Consider the following 13,005-nt stretch of genomic DNA (forward strand, 5'->3'; position numbering starts at 1 on the left):
GTTTTCAACCCTCCAGGGCTGGGATTCAAACCAGTCATATAGGATCCAACTACCTTAACACTATGCCACGAGGCTGGCCCAATAATTTTTATAAATTGTGATATTAATGACTTAAAGCATTATAAACAAAATTAAGTACTGTAATAAAAAATGTAAACATACTCTTCATGTGGCATTTTCCTGTAAATTTCCTACACCATGACAACCTAAAGTTTAAGTTTGGAGGGACTATGCTACCCATTTTTTCATTACAATTGAATCGAGAAAGGGTATGACTTATAGAGCTATTAAGAAGCCTCTTCGAGCCTTGCCTAACTCCCAAATAATGAGTACATCATTATTTCATTTACTTTTACTGCAACACTTTCCTAAAGGACCTGTTTGAAGTGATGAATAATCTTTGGAAATTGATTTCTTCCCCAAATTAAAAGCATTAATTTTGTTAGCATTTTGTCAGAGATGCTTCCAATAAAAATTCTGAGACTTTACTTTCTTACCCATCAGAAGAAAAAAGGCTTTATTCTCAATAGTTGCAATGATCAAGCAATAAAATAATACCCGAACAAATTAGCTGAAAAGTTAGGAAGATTTAAAAATGTTTCAGCAGACTGAAAAATACTGGTTATGTTGGCAGGTTTTTTTTCTTTTGAATCAGTACAAAGTTTGGTAGGTCATACAACATGGCCCACAAAAGCGATGGGCAGCTCCAGTGATGGCACTGCCTATCGGTTGGTTCCTTTTACCCAAATGGAGACAATTCCCTGCAGGCCTACCCACCTCCCCCCACCAGAAAGACAGAATGCAAGACTGTCACCACATGGCTAGGACTGGGTCTGTAGACACACAACTTGGTGGCTTTGACACGTCCAGATGGGATGCCAGTCTGCATCCCAGTCACGTTCAGATGGTCTAGCCCCCTCTGTTCTAGTGGATCTTGCCAACCACTGCCATGATGGCACCGCACTACTGCATGGCCCTCCTGGACACGATGCAACCCATGGCCTTGAGGAGGGTCCTGTCATCACAGGTGCTGAGACGGGAGGAAGCGGCTTGTGCTATGTCCACACTTGCCCCTCAGGCAGGGCCCCTGGGAAGCAGAGTCGCAGCAGTGTCTGCTGATGTTAACACATTTCACACAGGGGAGGTGACCCTAAAGGACAGGCTTTCGAGGCCTACAAGGCTTGTCAGATGGGGTGACTTTTCATTTTGAACCAATAACTAACCCCACTGGATAATTGAGTGCATACAGTAGAAATGGGTGCCATAACCCCACTGGATAATTGAATGCACACAGTAGAAATGGGTGCCATGATATTTGACACGTGGAGGACCGGGTCGGAGTCATATCGTGCAGAGTGGCAGGTTAGGTCAGTGGTATCCAGATGAGAGGTATTATCAACAGCACACTCTAGTTCTACCCTACATTATATGCCATCAGTTGCATTTTGTGTTTTTCCCGCTGTAGTGGTGGCAGGCTCTGGTGCTAGTGTCTCCCAGCCCAGCTGACTGGGACAGGTGGGGAGTAGCCATCTGAAGAGGGAAGTGCTTGAAGGGCAGTAGGCGGGGACCCTGGGTCTTTTCTGCTGGAAGCCGTAGGCCCAAGGCTGTGATGAGGGTGGCCCTCTTGCCACTACCGTCTTCTGATAGGAGGAAAGACATATTACACTTTGGTGACAGTTCCTTCACGGTTTGGTGCATGATTCTGGAGAAGTATGGATGAAGCTGGTGGAGAGTCCTGCTGATGCCCACAGTCACATTCAGATGGTCTAGCCCTCTGTTCTGGTGGATCTTGCCAACCACAGCCATGACAGCACCGCACTACTGCACGGCCTTCCTGGACATGACGCAACACATGGTCTTGAGGAGGGTCCTGTCATCACAGGTGCTCTTCAGACCCAGCTGCTGGAGGATGGCTGGACCTGGAGAAGCACTAATTGCTCCCTTTCCATCCAAGAGAGACACTTGGTCTCAAAGATGCCCTAGGTCTTCAACGGCTCTGAGATTTGCCCTCAAAAGAAGAATCCCTTCTTGGTGACGTTGATCAAGATATTTCGGGTAATTACCTCCAAGTACATACCACTGATCATCTTCTCAAGCCTTCGCCTTCCTGCATTTAGAGAATATCCATCCACCAATCTGTTGAAGTTGTTCTGATGTCATCCAGACACTCGTTGTCCCCAAAGGTTCACACTGCATGTTGATGCACATTTGACCCTCGGTCCCTTTCAGTATCTCCACTTTCTTCATTTCCTCCATGTAGCAAGCATTGCTGCCCATTTCTACAATGAGTCCAACCTCACGTATGGGTTCCCATAAGCACAGACCATCATGGTGCCCACCATGTCGTTGACCATAGTCACCACATCCATGTCAAATTCCTCTCTCCTTTTTATGGCACCCCCTAGTAAGGTGACTGCATTGTGCTCCACACGGTCAGTTGCCTTAAAATCCTTGGTCCAGGTGATCAAGATTCCCACATCCAGACTCATCTGCCTGTAGAGAAATGAGAACATGAAGCTCAGAGATATCCTGGGGCCTTTTATCCCCATGTAGTTCAGAAAGTCAGAGATGCAGTAGACGATGTGGTCAGACAGCTCTTTGCTGGTCCCCTGCATGATCTCAATGGGGACAGTGTAGATCATGTTGTGCATTTCCACCGTTCTCTCTTTTTGCTATATATTTTCACCAGTAGACCACAGAAATTCGTTCCTCTGGGATCCAGGGCCAAAAATCACCATGCTCTGTCCCACCTAGGGTGCTCTGGATGAAGAAGGGCAGCATCTTTACAGCATTGTTGTGCGTCTGCTCTCTCTGCCCCGGCTCCATCTCAGCCCCTCTTCTCCTCAGCAGCACATCCTTGGTGAGGAAGAAGTGGGCCAGGGTCTCCTCAATATACTGGTGCGGCTCAGTCAGGCGGCAGGTCACTGCGGTCACCATGGTGGCCCCCTTGCTACTGCCACTCTCCAAGAGGAATCAGAGGTCGAGTCTGGCACCAAGCGGTCAGAGTTCTGTGAAAATGCTGGACATACTGTGGGTGCATCTTGTAAAGAGACATGTGGACACCAACTGTGGTCCACAGCCTGGGCATGCCCTTGTTATCACGTGGGCTGTTCCAGATGGCACCCAGCTGGTAGCCATGAGGTTGGCCGAGTGAAAGGAGACGAGGGTGTACACATGCTAGACTGATATACAGTCGTCACCTGATGGCTCTACTCCCAGGTGGTTCAGGATTTCTTTGTCGTTGTGGAGGCCTTCCTTATTCTTTTTGATGGCTGACATATCACTGGTGTTGAACTTCCCTTTGGTGAGCAGCTCTGGGGTGATCTTCCCTTCAAATAAGAGGCCTCTCTTGGCCATCCTGACTAGAATCAGTTGAACCAACTCCTCCAGGTACTTGCCACTAACCATCTTCTCAAACAGCTCTTTTCCAGGGTTGAGGGAGTCCTGGTCTATCTCTCTGTCAAACTCAGTCCAGATGTCTTCCAGAGACCCATCATCCCCGAAGGCTCCCCATTCTGTGTTCATAGACAACTTCCCCTCGTCTCCTTCTACCTTCCTCCAGGTAGAAGCTTTGATGCCCGTGCCAATGATCAGACTGACTTCACAATGCTGGTTGTGATAGTCACAGGTCACATGGCCCCTACCATGTCGTTCACCACCGCTAAGATGTTGGCTTTAAAGTCCCCTCGCTTTCTGATGGCTTTGTCAAGCATCTTGACCACATCTGCTCCTTCCACATGGCTCACTTTCAATTGCTTCCTCCAGGTGATGAAGATGCCTCATCTAGTTTGAATTGTCAGCAAGGGAAAGAAAACGTGAGGCCCGCAAGTAATTTCTTATCCTGAATATTCTTTTTCTCCATGAAGTCTCCTAGGCACTCAACAACATGATGGAAAAGCTGGCTTCCACTGCCATGCACAGTGTTCTCTGGGGTGTCATAAACCTTGGAACCTGTGAACATTCATTTTGGTTTCTCTTGTGGTTCACTTGTACTTGCAAAATTTGAAAGAAAGACTCACCAAGATCCAGGGCAAAGTTCTATTCCCTTTTCAGAATCATCGGGAATAGACCTTACAAATGTTGGCAACATCTTGACTGTGGCTGTTGGATTAAAATCCCAGGAGAGGCCATTCTTCATCTCCTTGAAGCGAGTCATAATATCTCTCAGAGTTTTATTGGAGAGCCTCATGACAAAAAGATACCTGTCAATCTTTTTGACTTGATCATCCTTCAGCTTGGTGAAATAATAAGCCAGGAGCTGAGTGGCATTCATGCTGGTGGTGGAGTGTGCAGGGTGGCAGCGGGTCGTCTGCAGCCAAAGCGAGCATTGGTCCTGTGTTGGCAGCTTTTAAAAGCAAATGTCCTTCTTTATGATTAAAGACAAAAGAGGACATTGAAAGAGAAACTGTTCATTTGTTAATTCACTAATTTAGTTTATATGTGTGTGTGTGTGAGTATGTATATATAGTTTTGTTTTGTTTTTACTACAGAGTCTCGTGATAGAGACCAGCATGCACCACCATGCCTGGCTTCTTTTTAGAGAGGGTCTTGCTGTATTGCCCAGGCCAGCCTTGAACTTGTGATCCTCTTGCCTCAGCCTCTCTGTGTTACAGATTACAGCCATGAGCTACCTCCCCTCCCCTCAAGGTTGAATCTGGAATCTAATGCAGGCCTCCCATGTGGTCCCAGCCTGCAAAACACAGTATCTTAGCTACACGGTTGCCACCATGGCTGGGCCTCCTTCAACAAATTTTAATAAAAATGGCTACTATGTGGCACATTATAATAAGTAGCTTAGATTGAGAATCTTCATGTTACTTATTATCTGGGGTCACATAAGTATTTCTGAAGCATTAGTTCTTCAAGTCTCTTAGAAAGCAGTTGCACAACTTTTTGCTCTGTAAGTTTTGGAGACTCCTAGGATTGTTTCCTCATTAGAAACATGGGGATGCAATGTTGGTTTGTGTCATCTGCTCAGTTCCCTTTGGGCATGTCTTTGCCTTCTGTTGCTACTCCCTGAGGCCTAGCTCCTGCACGACCCATGTTCTGAGAGTGGTCCCTCTGGGGGGTAAAAGGATCTCATTACTGGCACCCTGTCTAGCTCTGCTCTTTCACACATCTTCCTTACTTCTTGTTACCTGGTATGACTAGTTTGGGTTGGTTAAAATGGTACTAAGGTTAGGAATATATGAGTCCTGCCTGACTTTCCAGAACTCTTTTTTTCGAGTTCCCAAGGGATATGCAAACATTGGGAAAAAAAAAAAAAAAAAAAGGCAGAGAAAAGCTTTGCTCACTCTGCCTGGACATAACTTTGCTGACCCAGGCTAGATTTGGTAACAGAAGGGCTGTCGCCTGTGTAAGAAAGAATTACTCGAAGTTAAAGGACAAAACAAAAGATACCAATGAGAAGACCACACTAGGAATTCTGGTGTTAACAGTTAGATCTCCCAAGTTTTAGTATTCTATGTTGAATAATTCTGAACTAAGGCTCCATGGATTTATATAAAATAAGAGAAAATACTTTTCCCCTAGAGAGATATGAAAATAGAAATTGTGCCTTGAAAACGTTCACCTTAGAAATATAGTCTTTATTGATCTGAATTGCTAATGTAAAAATATTGTTTTTCTTTTAAAATCTATGTCTCTGCCTTAAAATTTTTCATAAATATTGTAGCAGAATATTAACTTTCATTATTTATGAATCTGTTGAACTTTGCAAGGATTTGCTGACAGTTAAAGGATACAATTTTAAAGATAGTTCATTTTACATCATAAATAACCTAAAAGGTCATTCAGTATTTTACAATAACATCCAAAGAGAGTAGATATTGGGAGTGAGTGTTAGGAGTATTGACAATTACGTGTAAAAAGATTTTTAAAAATTGGAAATAAAATACAGCAATACAGTTAGGGTAATATGCATTATAAAGTGCTTGTGTTTAGTTTGTAATTTTTTTGTGAAATTCATATTATTTTGGTGCAATTTTCTTTTCTCAAGGGTTTTTTGGGGGGGAGTTTATGGTAATGTATTTAGGGTACAGAATAGGCTGCTCAAGCAAGAAGATTCAAATGGCCTAAAAAATTGAAGTGGGGGGACTGGCAGGTGGTGTGGTGGTTGGGGTGCTGGACACCCACATGGCTGACTGTGGTTCAAGTTCCAGCCCTAGTGGCTTGAAATTCACACTGGGCTTGTGTACATGTGTACCCAAAATCACAGATGGAGAATGGAGAAGGGATTGTGGCATGGCCGTCTCACCTGGGGTCTGATTTCTCACTTTCCCCCTCTCTGTCTCTTTCTGTTTCTTTTCAGCAAGAGTATGTGTCCTATGGCAAAAACAAAAACAAAAATTAAAGTGAGGGCCAGCTCTGTAGCCCAGTGGTTCAGGGAGCCAGATTCTTCATGACCAACCATGATTTGATTTCTGGCTTGAAAAACACACTGGACACATGCACTTGTGTGTCCTGACAGGATCAAGGAATGGAGCAGGGATTGCGGCATGACTGTCCTGTCGAGGGATACTTTCTTCATCTCATCTCTCTCTCTGCTTCTCTCTGGTGAGAGTGCGTACCTTCCGGCAATGAAAAATATTAAAATGGCTTAAACCATATTGAAGTGTTTGTTTTTCTTTTTTTACATATTAACCTGAATGTCCTCAACTGTGAGGTGGTTTTACTTTTCAACCCGTAACCTCGGTGTGTGAGTCCAGTATGGCTGCCTCTCCTAGCAAATGGGAGGGACAAAGAATCAAAGAATCTTGTTCCAGTGTTTTGAAGAAAGGACTCATTATTTTTGCGTGCATTCCACTGAACATGACTTAATCAATGGTCACAGCCACCACACAGACCATGGTCATGTATGGGGCTGTCTCAGAGTGCTATTTTCTGAGTTATTAAATAAATCTGACAGCTGGGTGCTAACAAAATAAGTCAAGAGATCCTTTTAAGTGGAAAGGAACTTTTAAATATCTCTTTCGCTTTCTAATAAAATAATTTCATTTTGGTTAACTTTCATTTTAGATAATGAAATTGAAGCCAGCAGGTGGTGTAGTGGTTAAGATGCTGGACTCCCATGTGGCCAACCATGGTTCGAGTCCTGGACCCTATGGCTTGAAACATATGCTGGGCATGTGTACATACATGCCCAGAATCCCAGGAGGAGAATGGAGGAGAAGGGATTGTGGCATGGCCATCCCCTCCGGGGAGTGATTTCTTGCTTTCTTTCTCTCTGTCTCTTTGGTGAGTACATGCACCTTCTAGCAAAAATCTCTACCAAAAAAGAGAAGACTTTCTACTCCCCAAACAGAGAAACTTAATGGAAACAACTTCTCTAATGAGCCACTATTTCTTTCTATATTGCTAATTGCATAATTTGGTTTATATCATAGACATTTGGTTATTTGGTGACATGTAGGCTACACTACTGAATGTGGGGCAAAGATGGAAAGTTCTTGAGACTATGGAAGTTTGATGACAAGGTGCTACTTGGACCAGTGGCAGGGCCTGCCCTCCAACTATTGAGAGCCCAGAAGCTTCCATTGGAGAAAAAGGAACAACGGCTTAGACTTCTGTGCTATTTCCCTGGCCTCCTTGAAGATAAGAATTGCTTGGGGGCACTCATTAAATATTAACATTCCAGGCTCCTCACCTGGAGATTCTGACGCAGTGGTTTTAGGTGAAGCTTCAGAATGTGTGTTTAACAAGTACCCCCAGGTAATTCTTATCATCAGGGAAGTTTCTAAAACCTTCTGTGCAGTGATAGGCTTTATCCGCTGTGCCAAAGGGCAAAGACAGCATCCTTCTTCAGGGGTCCTCTGCCCCAAGTGTGGAGCAGGGCAGGCTGCAAGTCTCCCAGAGCGACTTCTGCAGGTGCCCACTGTGTGCTTTGTTCTTTGACACTAAGTCATAAGACAGCACATAAATATTTTCTCTCTGGTCCCAGATCCACTATCTGAAGGCAACTATTGTCAGCTAAGAAGAAATAATTTCGTGACTAGGATTGTTTTTCCTAACTGCACTTAATTATACTCTAGTCCCCAAACTGAACTGACAGTAGTTAACAAAAATGGCTCCCTGAGGAGCATTGATGGCCACTCTACCAGTGCTGATTATTGCATTTTTCATAACCCTTGAAATCTCTAGATTTCTTGGTACTTGGAATATCTTCCTTTTCTTCATTTTTCACTCAGAGAAGCAGGAAAAATAATGATTTATATATTGAAACTTTTTAGCTCTTCTCTAGGCTTTGAATAGTTCAAGCTAACACTAAAGCCCATACTTGGATAAAAATAGCTGGAACCTTTGATAAGAAGACGTGTGAAGACTCTCTTATTAAATATCTGAAGAGAAAAGCTCTTGCTCTTCTAAGATTCTGTATCCTTGATCACTAAGAGGAGGCACTATTTAGATTGCAAGCAAGGTTATCACATATGTATTTCCAGTTTTGCTTTCTCAGTTTCAGCATATCTACAGAGTTTTGGGCACAGTTATTTTTTTATTTTTTATTTTTTTGAGAGGTTTTCACTATAGGGCACGTGCGCTCACCAGACAGACAGAGAGAGACATAGAGACAGAAAGTGAGAAATCACCCCTTGGTGGGGATGGCCATGCCACAATCCCTTCTCCTCCATTCTCCTCTCGGGATCTTGGGCACACACGCACACGTGCCCGGCGTGAGTTTAAGCCACAGGGTCCGGGACGTGAACCACGGTCAACTACGTGGGAGTCCAGCGACATAGCCATTACGCTAACTGCTGGTCCCTGGGCACAGTTTTATAGGGTGGGATCACCATAGACTTTATAGTTAATTCTGAATGGAACTATGTAACTACTACCATGAATAAAGAGCCTTGGTCAATATTAAGAATTTTTTTTTCTGCCTTTTTAGATGACATCATTTAGTAATGATTTGTAGCTGTGGAATAGTTAGTAACTCTAAAAGCACACCTCTATTTTTGGAATATATGCTTGAGGCAACTCGTTTGAGGTGTTTTTGTTCAGTGTGGGGTAAGTTTCATGTGATGTAAGAGCTCCCTAAATGTCAGGAAGTATAGAAAGAGCTGTTTTGAAATGCCTGTGGAGTTCTGAGCAGGCACCTATATACTGGAATAGCAAGTTTTTCACTATAGGGCACGTGCGCTCACCAGACAGACAGAGAGAGACATAGAGACAGAAAGTGAGAAATCACCCCTTGGTGGGGATGGCCATGCCACAATCCCTTCTCCTCCATTCTCCTCTCGGGATCTTGGGCACACACGCACACGTGCCCGGCGTGAGTTTAAGCCACAGGGTCCGGGACGTGAACCACGGTCAACTACGTGGGAGTCCAGCGACATAGCCATTACGCTAACTGCTGGTCCCTGGGCACAGTTTTATAGGGTGGGATCACCATAGACTTTATAGTTAATTCTGAATGGAACTATGTAACTACTACCATGAATAAAGAGCCTTGGTCAATATTAAGAATTTTTTTTTCTGCCTTTTTAGATGACATCATTTAGTAATGATTTGTAGCTGTGGAATAGTTAGTAACTCTAAAAGCACACCTCTATTTTTGGAATATATGCTTGAGGCAACTCGTTTGAGGTGTTTTTGTTCAGTGTGGGGTAAGTTTCATGTGATGTAAGAGCTCCCTAAATGTCAGGAAGTATAGAAAGAGCTGTTTTGAAATGCCTGTGGAGTTCTGAGCAGGCACCTATATACTGGAATAGCAAGTTACTGAGACAGCAAGTATGTTTTTACAAACTATGAGATGTATCATCCTAACAGTTCCATGGATGCAGGAACTGTACCTAGTGTGCTACTGGTTCTTTTCCTAGCTCCTGACACATAACTGGTGCTCAATAATTATTTTTGCATAAATCGAGAAATTAATGAATATACATTTTTGTTTGGTACAGGGTTATATGCAAAGACTGTTCTTAAAGGGATGCTGAACAGGTCTTGTTCTGAAATTCACTTAGTCTGTTTTGGCCCACCTTCTGGAGAACTGAGAATTATTGTCATTTGTAGTAATGAAGATCCCATCATTTCTGGAGAAACAGTGGCCATTCAATAAATACAGAGCAACAATCTTTGTTTTTTGCCTCCCTTTTGTCATTCCTAAAGCTTAACTTCTCATTTCTACTGCAGACTGAAGGCAAAGGAATAATAGAATCAGGATCTCATAGGATCTCCTACGTCTGGTAGTTCAATCAGTTTTTTAATGCTAGAGAAATTTTACATCCCAGCAAGTTGTCCAGGTGATATTTATCTTGTGCTAGGGATTAGCATAGTTTGCTATGTCTTGAGACAAACCGTTCTCATTGTGTGTGGCCTAGATTGCTCAATAGATTTTCATTAGAGTGAGGTGAAAATGGGTTCTGTTCTACCTATTAGGACTAAGCAGAGTACGTCCTTGTCTTCCACCTGACCACTCTTCACCTATTTGCTTACAATGTTCATGACCCCACCTGAGTCTTTTTGTAATAATTATGATAGTTGGCATTTGTAATATACCAGGCCTCATGCCAAGCACTTCCCAGGCATCATCATATTTAGACTTCACATTAAACCCACTTGTTAGATACTACCATGTCTTCGTTTTACCGTCTTAGAAAGGTTAAGTAATTGGGCTGAAGTTACAGAGCTGGAAGATGCAGAACTGAGATTTGAACGTGTCTATAGAGGGTCTTCATTTCAGGCCCACTTTACAATGGAGTTTCCGCTCTTTGTTTAAGAAGCTCGGGCTGCTTTCTGTTACTGGTGGCTAGAACTGTCCTAACAAATACACTCACTAGTTTACATTTTACAGCATCCTGCTTCCTCTTGCATTATGGTAAAACATTTTTTTATTTCCTATCTCTGGTCTCACAGCCTTTTTCTGTTTTCCCCAGATCCTTAAAGATCACTGGATGTGGTCTGAACTATTTCTGACAGGAATGAACTGTGTCTAGGGAGCAGGACAAGTCAATTCCCACTCTGCCAGGCCACCGGGCGGTATTTCAGGGTCTCACACTGCCCTTGCTGCACCAGCTCCTGTCACTAAACACAACTGTGTAGGCCACCCCACAGGGGAAGGGGGATAGTTGCAAGATGAGAAAAGGAATACATTTCCTGTTCGTTTTATCCTCTCATGTGAAGGCATTCCCTTGAGGGGTAGAAAACAAAGTAAGACAGTCTATTTTCTGAGCCAATGTTGGTGTTTGCGAGGCCCTTGTTTGAGTATATTACAACTCTGGGTTGACTCCATCTAGGCAGATCATTCCAGCCTTTTATTAGAGAAAGTTTAATATTCCAACTGACTTCTGTTATATAAACCAAGACAGATGATCCGAGAACATGGAAAAAGTCAACGAGTGTAAAGGTGGGGAAAGAGGAAACATATTGAGTCATGAAAGAGGAAAATCAAACATACACATGCACGCAACTACATCTCTAAAATAAAAACGTGTGATCCCAACATATCCGCAGTTTCTCTTTCCCCAGGCTTCTCCAGCCTGGTTGGAAAAGCATCCAGGAGGCTAAAATAACAGTGGTAATATTTCCTCAGTTTCATTTACCAGGATCGGCTCCCTGTGTATCTCGTGCACATGCAGATCCGGCCCTCTCAACTCTCACGTAATGTCCAATCAGCTCCCCCATTTTCTACCCCAGCTGCTCCCATCCACACTGGAGGCTGAGGGCTTGTCTGCCCACCGGACTGAACAAGATGGGCTGCTAGTTACCCCTGGCTGGCCTTGCCAGATATGCAGAGAACGAATTCTGCTGCAAGGTAGCAAGTCACTTGGCCACCCTGTTTGGGGGCCTAGCCAGGTTTAAATGTGTGAGTTCTAGCGAAAAGCACAGTCTGGGCTCAAGGTTGGATCCCTATCCAACTGTTACTACTGCATTGAGAGCAGGTTTGTTGGTACGTCTGTTCTATTCTCCTGTTATTGTCATTTATTCATTTATCTACTTATTATTGTTATCACTTTCACCGTGCATTTGTATGGTTGACAGGAGAAACTGAAATCCAGTTGGTTCTATTAGCAAGTTTTGTTTGGTGGAGAAAACTCCTGAATATGTAGTATTGGCTACAAACAGACTGTAAGATTATCGGGACTAGCAGTTAGCGTAATGGCTATGTCGCTGGACTCCCATGTAGTCGACCGCAGTTCGAGTCCCGGATCCTGTGGCTTAAACTCACGCCGGGCGCGTGTGCGTGCGCGCCCAAGATCCTGAGAGGAGAATAGAGGAGAAGGGATTGCGGCGTGGCCATCCCCCCTAGGGGGTGATTTCTCGCTTTCTGTCTCTCGCTGTCTGTCTGGTGAGTGCACGTGCCCTATAGCAAAAACCTCTCCCAAAAAAAAAGAAATAAAAAGAGAGAGAGAGACTGTAAGATTATCCATGGACTCTGCTTATCAGTGCACTCTCAGTCACGCCCTACCGCTGATAATTAGAAATGTCTGGTTTATGTAACCACGTCAGCACGCAGCAAGAAGACAGCAAGTGAAAGGCATGATGGGGGGTGAAAGGCATGATGAGGTGGTGATGGTAATTTGGTCTGAAACAGTGTAATCGAACCAGAGAGCTAAAAACGAACTTAAAAAACAAAAAAGATAAGTTACTAAATAAAACAGAATGCAAACTTAGTTTGGAAATACCGCAGAGAGCAATCCTTGTGTTTAACATTCAGTGTACAGACCCATAAAAAGTCAATTAAAGGTTTACCATTTCTTCACTGATCCATATTTCCTTAAGCTCCAGTGCAGAAGTGAGGATTTTGAAAAATCATCTTTACTCACAAGGTCCCCTATGTCTCCCGAACTCATGAGTCTGCGAGTCTATTGCAAAGAACTGTTAGCAACGTTATAATAGCCCTCCAGATATGAGAGGTGCAGCATTAAAATGTATTACCCCCAATACAATTGATATCATCATTTTCAGTTTCAGGAAAGTGCGGACTTTGTTCTGCCACGGTTTGTTTGCAGCCTCCTGAAACAGTAACCTGTAATTTTATTCGTTAGTTCTACTCCCACCCCCGCTCTT

At 43.6% G+C, this 13,005-nt stretch overlaps 1 pseudogene; it reads right to left on the reverse strand.

Moving 5' to 3' along the window:
* Positions 1-1,434: 1,434 nt before the first annotated feature.
* Positions 1,435-4,273, reverse strand: LOC102488969 (hexokinase-1 pseudogene; annotated as a pseudogene).
* Positions 4,274-13,005: the final 8,732 nt, after the last annotated feature.

This window comes from Tupaia chinensis, unplaced genomic scaffold (genome assembly GCF_000334495.1).
Source record: "Tupaia chinensis unplaced genomic scaffold, TupChi_1.0 Scaffold000434_1, whole genome shotgun sequence".
Classification (NCBI taxonomy): Eukaryota; Metazoa; Chordata; class Mammalia; order Scandentia; family Tupaiidae; genus Tupaia; species Tupaia belangeri.